Source organism: Canis lupus, chromosome 15 (assembly GCF_048164855.1).
Source record: "Canis lupus baileyi chromosome 15, mCanLup2.hap1, whole genome shotgun sequence".
Classification (NCBI taxonomy): Eukaryota; Metazoa; Chordata; class Mammalia; order Carnivora; family Canidae; genus Canis; species Canis lupus.
In genome coordinates, this window is record NC_132852.1 from 26,572,936 (window position 1) to 26,583,467 (window position 10,532).

Consider the following 10,532-nt stretch of genomic DNA (forward strand, 5'->3'; position numbering starts at 1 on the left):
CTCTCTTACTAAATTATATGTTCCCTGATGTGGTACGTTCAGTAATGTTCTCCCAAAATTCATGCCTACTCAGAACTTCAGAATATAACCTTATTTTGTATTTTTTTAAAGATTTTATTTATTTATTCATGATAGACGTAGAGAGAGTGAGAGAGAGAGGCAGAGACACAGGCAGAGGGAGAAGCAGGCTCCATGCCAGGAGCCTCACGTGGGACTCGCTCCCAGGACTCCAGGATCGCACTCTGGGCCAAAGGCAGGCGCTAAACCGCTGAGCCACCCAGGGATCCCAAGGATTTCTTTTTCTTTTTCTTTTTTTTAAGATTATTTATTTATTTATTCATGAGAAACAGAGAGAGAGAGGCAGAGACACAGGCAGAGGGAGAAGCAGGCTCCACACAGGGAGCCCAAGGTGGGACTCGATCCTGGGACTCCAGGATCAGGCCCTGGGCTAAAGGCGGCGCTAAACCACTGAGCCACTGGGCTGCTTGTATTTTTTTTAATTTGAGTATAGTTGATACACCATGTTACATTAATTTAAGGTGTACGACATAGTGATTCAACAGCTCTGTACATTATACTGTACTCATCACAAGTGAGGCTAACATCTGTCACCATACAACACTGTTACAATACCATTGACCATATTCCCTGGGCTGTTGTACCTTTTGTCCTCATGACATTCATTCCATAACTAGAAGCCTGTGTCTCCCACTCCCCTTGGTCACTGCCCATCACCCCATCCCCTTCCCTCTGACAACCATCAGTTTGTTCTCATCATCAGTATTTATAGGTCTGATTCTGACCTTATTGAAATAGGGTCTTTACAGATGTAATTAGTTAAGGATCTTGAGGTCATTCTGGCTTTAGGGAGGGCCCTAGGTCCAATGACTGATGTCCTCATAAAAGAAAGGAGAGGAAGAGTTGGACACAGAGAGACAAAGAAAGAAGGTCATGTGAAGAGGAGGCACAGATTGGGGTTATGGTACCAGGAGCCAAGAAATGCTTGGTGCCACCAAGAGGTAAAGGGGAAGGAAGGAGTCTCGCATAGAGCCTTTGGAGTGAAAATGGCCACGCTGATACCTTGATTTCAGACTTAGTCTTCCAGAACTGTGAGAGAATAGCTCTCTACTGTTTTAAACTACCCAGTTTATACTAATATGTCTGGCAGCACTAAGGGACTGATTCATCTAGTGTAATTCATGATTTCCCCTTGTATCCCCTCAAACTTGCTCATGAGCATCGGTGAAAATAGGGCATTTGCAAGTCATTAATCTTATCTTTCTTTCTTTCTTTTTTTTTCTTTCTTTCTTCTTTCTTTTTCTTTTTTCTTTTTTTTTTTTTTTTTTGTTGTTTGTTTGCCATTGTGACTAAAAAAGCCCTAGTATAAATCAACTAATCAACCATTAAGAACCAAGCAGGGAGGGATCCCTGGGTGGCGCAGCAGTTTGGCGATTGCCTTTGGCCCGGGGCGCGATCCTGGAGACCCAGGATCGAATCCCACGTCGGGCTCCCTGCATGGAGCCTGCTTTTCCCTCTGCCTGTGTCTCTGCCTCTCTCTCTCTCTGTGTGACTATCATGAATAAATAAATAAATAAAATCTTTAAAAAAAAAAAAAAAAAAAGAACCAAGCAGGGCAGCCGCGTGGCTCAGTAGTTTAGCACCGCCTTTGGCCCAGGGCCTGATCCTGGAGACCCAGGATGGAGTCCCACATCAGGCTCCCTGAATGGAGCCTGTTTCTTCCTCTGCCTGTGTCTCTGCCTCTCTCTCTCTCTCTCTCTGTATGTCTCTCATGAATAAATAAATAAAATCTTTAAAAAAAAAAAGAACCAAGCAAAGTCAAATTATATTAATTAGTTATATTTTCCCTGATGCTCGCAGGGAAATGTGAGTCCTGCGAGACATACGTGCCTTTTGTGTACAAAGGAACAAATCAAGACTGCTTAGATTGGGTATGATCGGTGGCCCTGCTGAGGACGAATATCTAAATGAGGCCCCTCACTGCTGGAGGGAACCTCATATTCATAGTGAGAAGAGAGAGAATTCTGGGAGAATCTAGGTGCACTGTCTATGGCCCTCAGTAAACTGAGTTTCTGGATTCCTAACTGGCCCCTTGAAGGGCATGTGGACAAGATGGGGAGTCCCCAACAGCTACACAAAGCTCACCCAGGAATCTGGAGCCAAGGATGACCTTACGTCCAAGTAGAAAAGATTTTGTCATCATCTGAAGACACTTATCTAAGAGGTCCCCTCATGGACACAGGCCTTGGAAGAATCAGATATTCATTTCTTTGGATTTAGCATTGGTTCTCCAACCCAAGTGTCCCTAATGCATAAGGACCTTTGGGAGATCTGCTCAGAAACACACTGATTTGCCAGTGGCTCTAGATTATCAAAACTTGTAATAGCTGACATATATTGAGTGTCCCTCATGCCAGGAACTGTATTGTATTAAGTACTTTACATGTATTTGATCATTAAATTATCACAGCAACCCTACTAAGTAGGTATTTAAATCTCCATTTTGCAGATGGATAAACTTGACCTTGCTCAAGGTCACACAAAGTCAATTGTCCTGGGTCTTAAGCCCAGGCTGCCAGCCCAAACTCCTACTGCCTTTCAAAGGGCCTCTCTGCTTCCTCAAAGGCATGAGCTCTTACGAGGGTGCTAGTTATTACGGGGAAAAGAGCAGAAAAGGGAAGGACAGCTGCTGAAGACCAGCTTCACCCTTTCTTCCACACTTGGGTCCCCTCTGGGATGCACAAAGGCTGTTTAAAACAAAGTAGTTCAGAAATTCCATGGGGGGGGGGGGGAATGCATTAGCTAAAGCAAGCCCCCCTTGCACCTGGTAACTGTTTCCTGTGCTGAGAACACCTTACACATCCCCTTGGATCTTTGCACCAAAACCAGGATGCAATTGTACCCTACTTCACTTTCCTGAGCCTTTTCCAGGTGTCCTGGTCAACCACCACTATGAGGTTTTGCACCCCACAGGTTAAATTCTCAGCTGAAGGGGTAGGAGAGAGTCCATTTTGGTGAGAACATGAGGAGGCCAAATACACCCTTCCAGAAGACTGCTGCTTCTGTTATTTTGCTCATTCTGATTTAAACCTTCTGTCCTTGTCAGGCTCATTCCCATTCATAATTATTTGTGTGATGGGTACAATGTTATTATTCTATTATGACTTATAAACCATGGCCAAATCACTATTTCAATTGATATTGCTTACAAATTATTACAACTGTTCTGCAATTGTATAATCATGCCTTTCCCCCAACTCCCTCAAGAATTTAAGGAAAAAAAAAAGGTCCAGAAAGATTTCAGTCCAGAATCTGCCAGCACAGGGCTGTTGCTTTGACTTCCTGCCTCAATGATATTTCCTGGAGTTGCAAGTTTTTTTTGATGCTTCCATAGTAACATCTGATCTTTCTTTCTATTGTTCCCCATCGGCCACTGGAGCTCTCTTATTCAAACACAAGCTCCTGTCAAAGCAAAGAGAAGCAGTTTCACTGTAGGGCACCCCACAGCTGTGCTTTTTAGTGTTTGCCCAAATGGCTTCCTACAGTAACAGCGATCACCAAAGCTCTCTGTCTTGAGTAAGCAAACTCATTTTAACCACAAATGGCTCAGAGTGTTGTGGCCCTATAAGGTATTCTGGAAGAGTACTAAGATACTCTTTTCTCAGCCTGGGCAGCCCAGTGTGGGAGTGTGCATGCACCAGCATGGATTCCTGGCCGTTTTGTTGGCACAGTTGGGGCAGTTGTTCCCAGGAAAAGCTGGAAATGCAGCCGTCATGCATTTAGAAAGCAGCCTTTAGCTATCCAGTCGAACAGTGACACGCGTTGATTCCTGGCACACTGGACTCTACAGGTGGATCTGGGCCCCTTGCCTACTGTTATACAGTTCTTGATCTGAGTGTAATGGTTTGCTGTATCAGGGTCATTAGCAGGTCTTTAGAGGCATTTGTTGAAAAATCCTGTGCTTTGGGGAAGAACAAAAATAGTCTATACCTTTTAGAGAAAGCATGTCACAGGCCCGGCTCTGGAGCAATATACCTGTATTGATATGTAGAGTGTGCCTGGTTCCATCTCTACCCACGTATCTACTTTTAACTGCTTATGGTGGAGCGTTTCAGGAGAAAGAAAGACACCAAGGTAGGAATCAGCCCACCCATACCAAGTTCCTGGGACCTCCTGAGTGTTCACTACCTACAAGGGAATATAATTAGTAAGGGCAAAAAGGACACCAAATGGTAAGAGGGGGCTGATCCCAGCGAGTAAGCCAATGATGCTAAAGCTCTGACCCACCCATTTAATCAGGGGAGAGGCACAGAATTGGCACTAGGTCGAAGTAGCAGATATAAGTCCAAGGGGGACTGCCCTACGTTTGGCTCTCGCTCAAAGGAGCACCAGGCTGGGTGAGTCACTCATTGCCTCTCACCCCTCCAAGGGCCATATCATGAGCAGCATGTCTCCCTGGGTGGTAAGATTCATGCCAACTGATGATATCACACACCACGAGTTGTTAAAAGACATGATGTCAAGCTCTTGGTGGCCACACTCTTTGTCCAATCCCACTAAAAAGCCTTTGTTTTCACATGGAAACTCAAGAGTGTCCACAGAAGCGGTTCTCACTGTGTGACTCATAGATGAGCATTGGTATGGAAGGATTCTCCAGGTGACCACAGACTGATTTCTCATGGGATAGTGAGACTGGCTCAACATTTTGCACCATCAAAATCCTTCTTATTCCAGTGTCATCCCATTGACATATACATCTGACTTGAAATGACTCCTGTTAAAAACAAAAACAAAAGAAAAACTTCCCCTTGACCTTACATTCCCATCCAACCATGGCTCATCTCTCTGTTTCCCCTTATGATGAAATTTCTCAAAAAATATGAATCTTCACCATCTCTATTTTCTCTCTTCCTATCCTCTACGTTCCCCCCACCTCTATGAGAGTGGGATCACGGACCTCCTTTTACTTAATCCAGAAGTCAATTCTCTGATCCATCTTACAGAAAACCCCAGCAACTATTTTCACAGTGGACCCCTCTCTCCTTCTTCATTTTCTTCTCTAGGGCCCCATGATAACACATTTTCTGTTTTCCTCCTACCACATTACTGCATTTCCCAGTCTCTTCTGCTCGCCCAAGTGTTAGATCCCCCAGGATTCAATCTCTGGATATCTTCTCTTCTCTTCCCTTCCCTTTTCTGCTCTCCTCTCATCCTCCAGCCCCCTCTCACCAAAACACCCCATTCTTTTCTCCACACTCTATCCAGTAACCTCTTATGGTCTCATACCATCTATACATTCACGACTTCCAAATCTTTCTAATCCTTATCTTTCCTCTAAGGAAACTGACTATGACATCTCTGCCTGGATGTCCAATAGACATCTCAAATTTAAACGTCCAAAAGTAAACTCTTGGTGACCTTCCAAAGCCTATTTCTGCCCCTAGGGCTCCTTTGTGAGTCAAATGGTGCCATCGTCTATCCAGTTGCTCACATCCAAATCTTAAAAATCATTTGTCTCTGACTCTTGGTTTTTAATAGGACCCCACATTCGATCAGCCAGTCCTACTGGCTCTAACTTCAATATATACCCTCAAATCTGAGTACATCTCACTCCACTCACTGCTGCAGCTCTGATCTGAGTCCTTATCTCTTGTCTAGCCCACAGCAAGAACTCCTATCCCAACTCTAGGCTTTTCTACACTTGTCCTATTATAATGCATTCTCCACCTGACAGCCAAAATAATCTCTTAAAAGCAAAAAGCCACCATATCACTTTCTTGCTTAAATCTTGCTAATGGTTTCTAACCATATTAGAGAGTATAATTTAAGCCACTTGCCCTGTATATAGACCCGAAATGATCTGACTCCTGTGCTCCTTGCCTCCCAGCCTGACTTGTTCACTACATTCAGCCACACTGACCTTCTTTCAGCCCTCAGACAGCCCAGGTTTGTCCCTGCCTCAGGGTCTTTGCACTTGCTGTTCCTTCTGCCTGGAAAGCTTTTCCCCCAGATTTCCACATAATTAGTCTCAGCTTTAGCATCACCTCTGAAAACAGACTTTCTCTGACCACAGTTTAAAGCAGCTCCTAAACACAGTCCTTCTCTCTCTCCCTTACACTATATGTTTTCCACACATCAATGAACATTCTCTACTTGATATTATCTTTTTATATGTTCATGGTTTATTTTTGTCTCCCACTAGACCATGTGACAGCAATCTCGCCTGTCTTGTTCACTGCTATTTCCCTAACTTATATTCATACGTACTTAATATTGTGTGCTCAGTAAATATTTGTTGGCTGAGTAAATGCTCCCATTACAATGAGTTCTATATGGTGTTTCTGCTTCTGGTGTGAAGCAATGTGGTTTCTAAAAGCACAGGAGAGGGCAGCCTGGGTGGCTCCGCAGTCTAGCACTGCCTTCAGCCCAGGGCGTGATCCTGGAGACCAGGGATCGAGTCCCACGTCAGGCTCCCTGCATGGAGCCTGCTTCTCCCTCTGCCTGTCTCTCTCTCTCTCTCTCTCTCTCTCTCATGAATAAATAAATTAAATCTTAAAAATAAAATAAAAGCACAGGAGAATTACTTAGATACATTTTTTCAGTAATTCAGATTCTTGGGCCCCATACCAGGCTTTATTGATGTGCCACTGAAAGTGTCCTGATCTTTTCATTCACTCTAATGAAAAGTCTTGAAGTGGCAATAGTACAACAGGAGGTTAGCGTTCAGGTTAATGGAATTTGGGTTAAGTGGTCTTGTGAGTCCTTTGTTTCATCAGGGTACAAATGTTTGAAACCGCTGGATTGCAGTTGGAGGTGGAGGTGGAGAAAAGACAAGAAGACAAGAAACTGAACCCTGTGGCATAAGACCATCTGACGGTTGAAAGCCAAGGCCCAGTACTACCCACTTCAGTAGCTAAGTGATTCTCTGAATTACCAGGACATGCCTATTAGTTCAAGAAAAGCTCGTCACCTCCCATGTTCTTGAGCTTCATGATCTAGAACTCTGCTGTCCAATCCAGTAGCCATGAGTTAAATTTGAATTAATCAAAATGAAGGCACTTGAATTTGAATTAAATTGATTACAATGAATATGAAATAAAATTAAGAATTTCATCTGTAAGTCTCACTAGCCACATTTCAAGCACTCACTGACCACATGAGAGAGGGGCCATCTAGTACACAGTGTACTTTCATCATAGCAGAAAGTTCTGCAGGGCAGCTGGTCTAGAAAATGGGCTCCTGGGACAGTTAGGGCATCCACCTGCTGTTGTTACTGCCTTAAATACGAGTCTTGTCAGTCCTATGTGGAACTGAGCTCTACCTTGGTTAAGCAAGGATCTTGTGACGCCTGGGAATTTCAACTGAGCAGGTAAGAAGCTGATGAAAACAGCTTGTAAAACCCTGTGCCAGCAGACTTGCCCACGCATAGAGGAGATGCGCATTTTCACAGACTGCCACTGTTGCCTCAGAGGACCTGGGAAAAAGCACGTTTCTGAGCAAGGGAATGCACTTCCCTTAGCTTGCTTTCCTTGAACTCTGAGTCCATGGTCACTCGAGGGAATATCATCAGGATTTGTTATACAACTGTTTCTTGGGGTTATATTCTCTATCCCCCATGGGATTATCCATCTCTTTAAGGCAGGGGAAATAACTTTTGCTCTTGCATTATCTCCCCTTCAGCATTTCACATACAGATGATAAACACTAGCACTTAGTCTTACTTGCATTATAATTAGTTCTGTACATGCTTCTCTTTGTTTGCTCATGAGGCTCTCAAGGGCAAGGCTAATATCTTACTCCCTTCCCTGTAGCATTATTATGCATAATGTGTAATTGTTTTTCTACATGTATTCATGAGATTGAGTGTATAGGAGGATGGATGGATAGGTGGATGGATGAATGGTTGGATGGATGGATGGATGGATGGTCAGACGGACAGAAAGATTCAGAACCACACTGAGAAAACCCCATGTTTCAGTAATAACCTTTCTGGAAATCCATCATTTCTCATCTCAGGACTTCAGAGGAATTCAGCATTACTCTCGCTTCTGAAGATGAGGAGATGTACCTTCCAAGTCAACAGTGGATAAATGAGGGAAATCTTTTCCAATGTCATCAGAGTTTTTTCTTGGTATTTCATCGGAAAAGCCATTTCCTTTTTCTTCGTTCTAGTAGAAAGCCCAGCTAAGGAAAGAACAAATTGGACTCAAAAGGAAAACAGAGCAATAGGAAAGTGTCATAAGAAATTGTATATGTGCCATGTGAAACATTCAGATTCCCAGAGCATTTTTTGGTTACTCTTTTAAAAATCTCAAATGGGTACTACAGACTATTGAATATTCTATTCCCACATTCTTGTCTCTGAGGGAGAGGAGAATGAGACTGCATATAGCACAGCACAAAGCATATGAGGTCACAACACCAGGCACAAGTCAGCTCTTAGCCACCTAGCAAAGGGGGCAAGTTCATTGAGGGCACATTGATTATCTATCTCCCAGGTGTCGGTTCATGCCTGCGAAGTTCACTAACAGGAATCCAATAATGCTTATTAGGGATGACACGAGCAGACTGTGTCGCCCTCCATGCCCCCAGTATATGGTTTTATGTATTGGTTGCTTTTCCGTTTTATAAATCTTTTCCGATTATAAAACATAATCACTTTCATTATGGAAATATGGAAAGGTACAAAGGAATTATAGAAATGTATAGAGAAAACTAAAAATACTGGAGCCCTGCTACCCTGAGTTAAACTGTTCACATTTTACTATATTTCCTTCTTGTCTTTTTTCTATACATGTATGACACAAATATATAGGGCTGTGTCTTTTGGGGGATAAGTGAATCTTATTGCTCATGCTCTATTTGATTTTTTAATATTTAACCATTCATTATTAAAAGTATATCCCCATGCCATTAAATATTTTTCAATGCAAAGTGGTATATAGTAAAAAAAAAAAAAAAAAATTCCTCCTCCCCTCCTCCAAATGTGTAGGCTATCACTTAACATGCTATTTGGGAGGGAATTTATAGTTTTAAGTTTATATATTAATAAAGAAGGATCCTTCTGTTTTAGATGTGTTTCCTAGGGATGCCTGGGTGGCTCAGCAGTTAAGCATCTGCCTTCAGCTCAGGGCCTGATCCTGGAGTTCCAGGATCGAGTCCCATGTTGGGCTTCCTGCATGGAGCCTGCTTCTCCTTCTGCCTGTGTCTCTACCTCTTTTTCTGTGTGTGTGTCTCTCATGAATAAATAAATAAATAAAATATTTTTAAAATAATAGATGTGTTTCCTATTGAATGAGCATGTAACTAGATATTTTAAACCCAGTCTGCCATCTTTGACTTTTAGTTGAGGCATTTATCAGGTCTTCGTGTAAAGAGGTCACTGAAATATTTTATCTCCTTATCTTATCTTGTGGTCTGTAACCGTCTCCAGATCTCTTCTCGTTTTTAGCCTTCTTTGAGACTGACTTCTTTTTATTTATTCCTATCAGTTGGAGACTTATAAATGTAATTCTCTTCTAGAGCTTCTCCAGGACTGTTCACAAGCATACTTCATTTATCGTATGCTAAAATTAATTAACAAGTTTCCTTCCACCTGCACATCCTGTTGGCCCCAGGACACTTTAATCCTGTTATCCCAATTCCTCCGCTACTGGTCCTGTGTATTTCACTTATTTTGTCATTGTTTTGTAAAGGCAACATTTTTGGGATTTACTCGTACATTTGCCACTTTCTTGGCTCATTATGCCATTTTTCATCTCAATATTTATACACAAGATGATGTCCCTCTGCTTCAAAGAAGCCCTTAGGATTCCTTTTAAATAACAGTCTGTTTTTTCTTACCTCAAAGTGTCTTTATTTCACTCTTGTTTTTGAATGGTTTTTTTTCCCTGCAGGTGTGGTTTGAGGTTGGTAGCTACTTTCTCTCTACATATTAAAAATGTTTCCACTGTCCTCTAGCTCCCATGACTGCTATTAAGAAGTCAGTTGTAAGTTTGTCATTCCTTTGTAAGTAATCCATCTTCTCTGCCTGCTTTTTAGATCTTCCCTGACTTTAGTGTTTCAGCCCTGAGTGTTCTTTTCTTTTCTTTTCTTTTCTTTTCTTTTCTTTTTCTTTTCTTTTCTTTTCTTTTCTTTTCTTTTCTTTTCTTTTCTCTTTTCTTTTTTCTTTCTTTCTTTCTCTCTTTCCTCCTTTGCAAAGCCTGCCTGGATTCCTTGGAATGTTTAATTCTGAGGATGAAGTCTCAATTCTGATCATTTCTCCTTCTCTCTCTGGACTGTGAAATATGTAAACTGCTGGTCTATCTTCCAGTTGTCTATTTCTTCAGCTGTGCTAAACTTCTCTTAAACCATCCATTGAGGCTTACAAAAATGGTTATACTTTTCATTTCCAGAAGTTCTAGTTGGATATTTTCTCAAAAATGCTTGAAAATTTTAATAAATTTTTTTCCTTGCTTGTATTTATATAGCTTGTTATAAGCTGAGATGTGGCCCTTCAAAATTAATCTATTGAA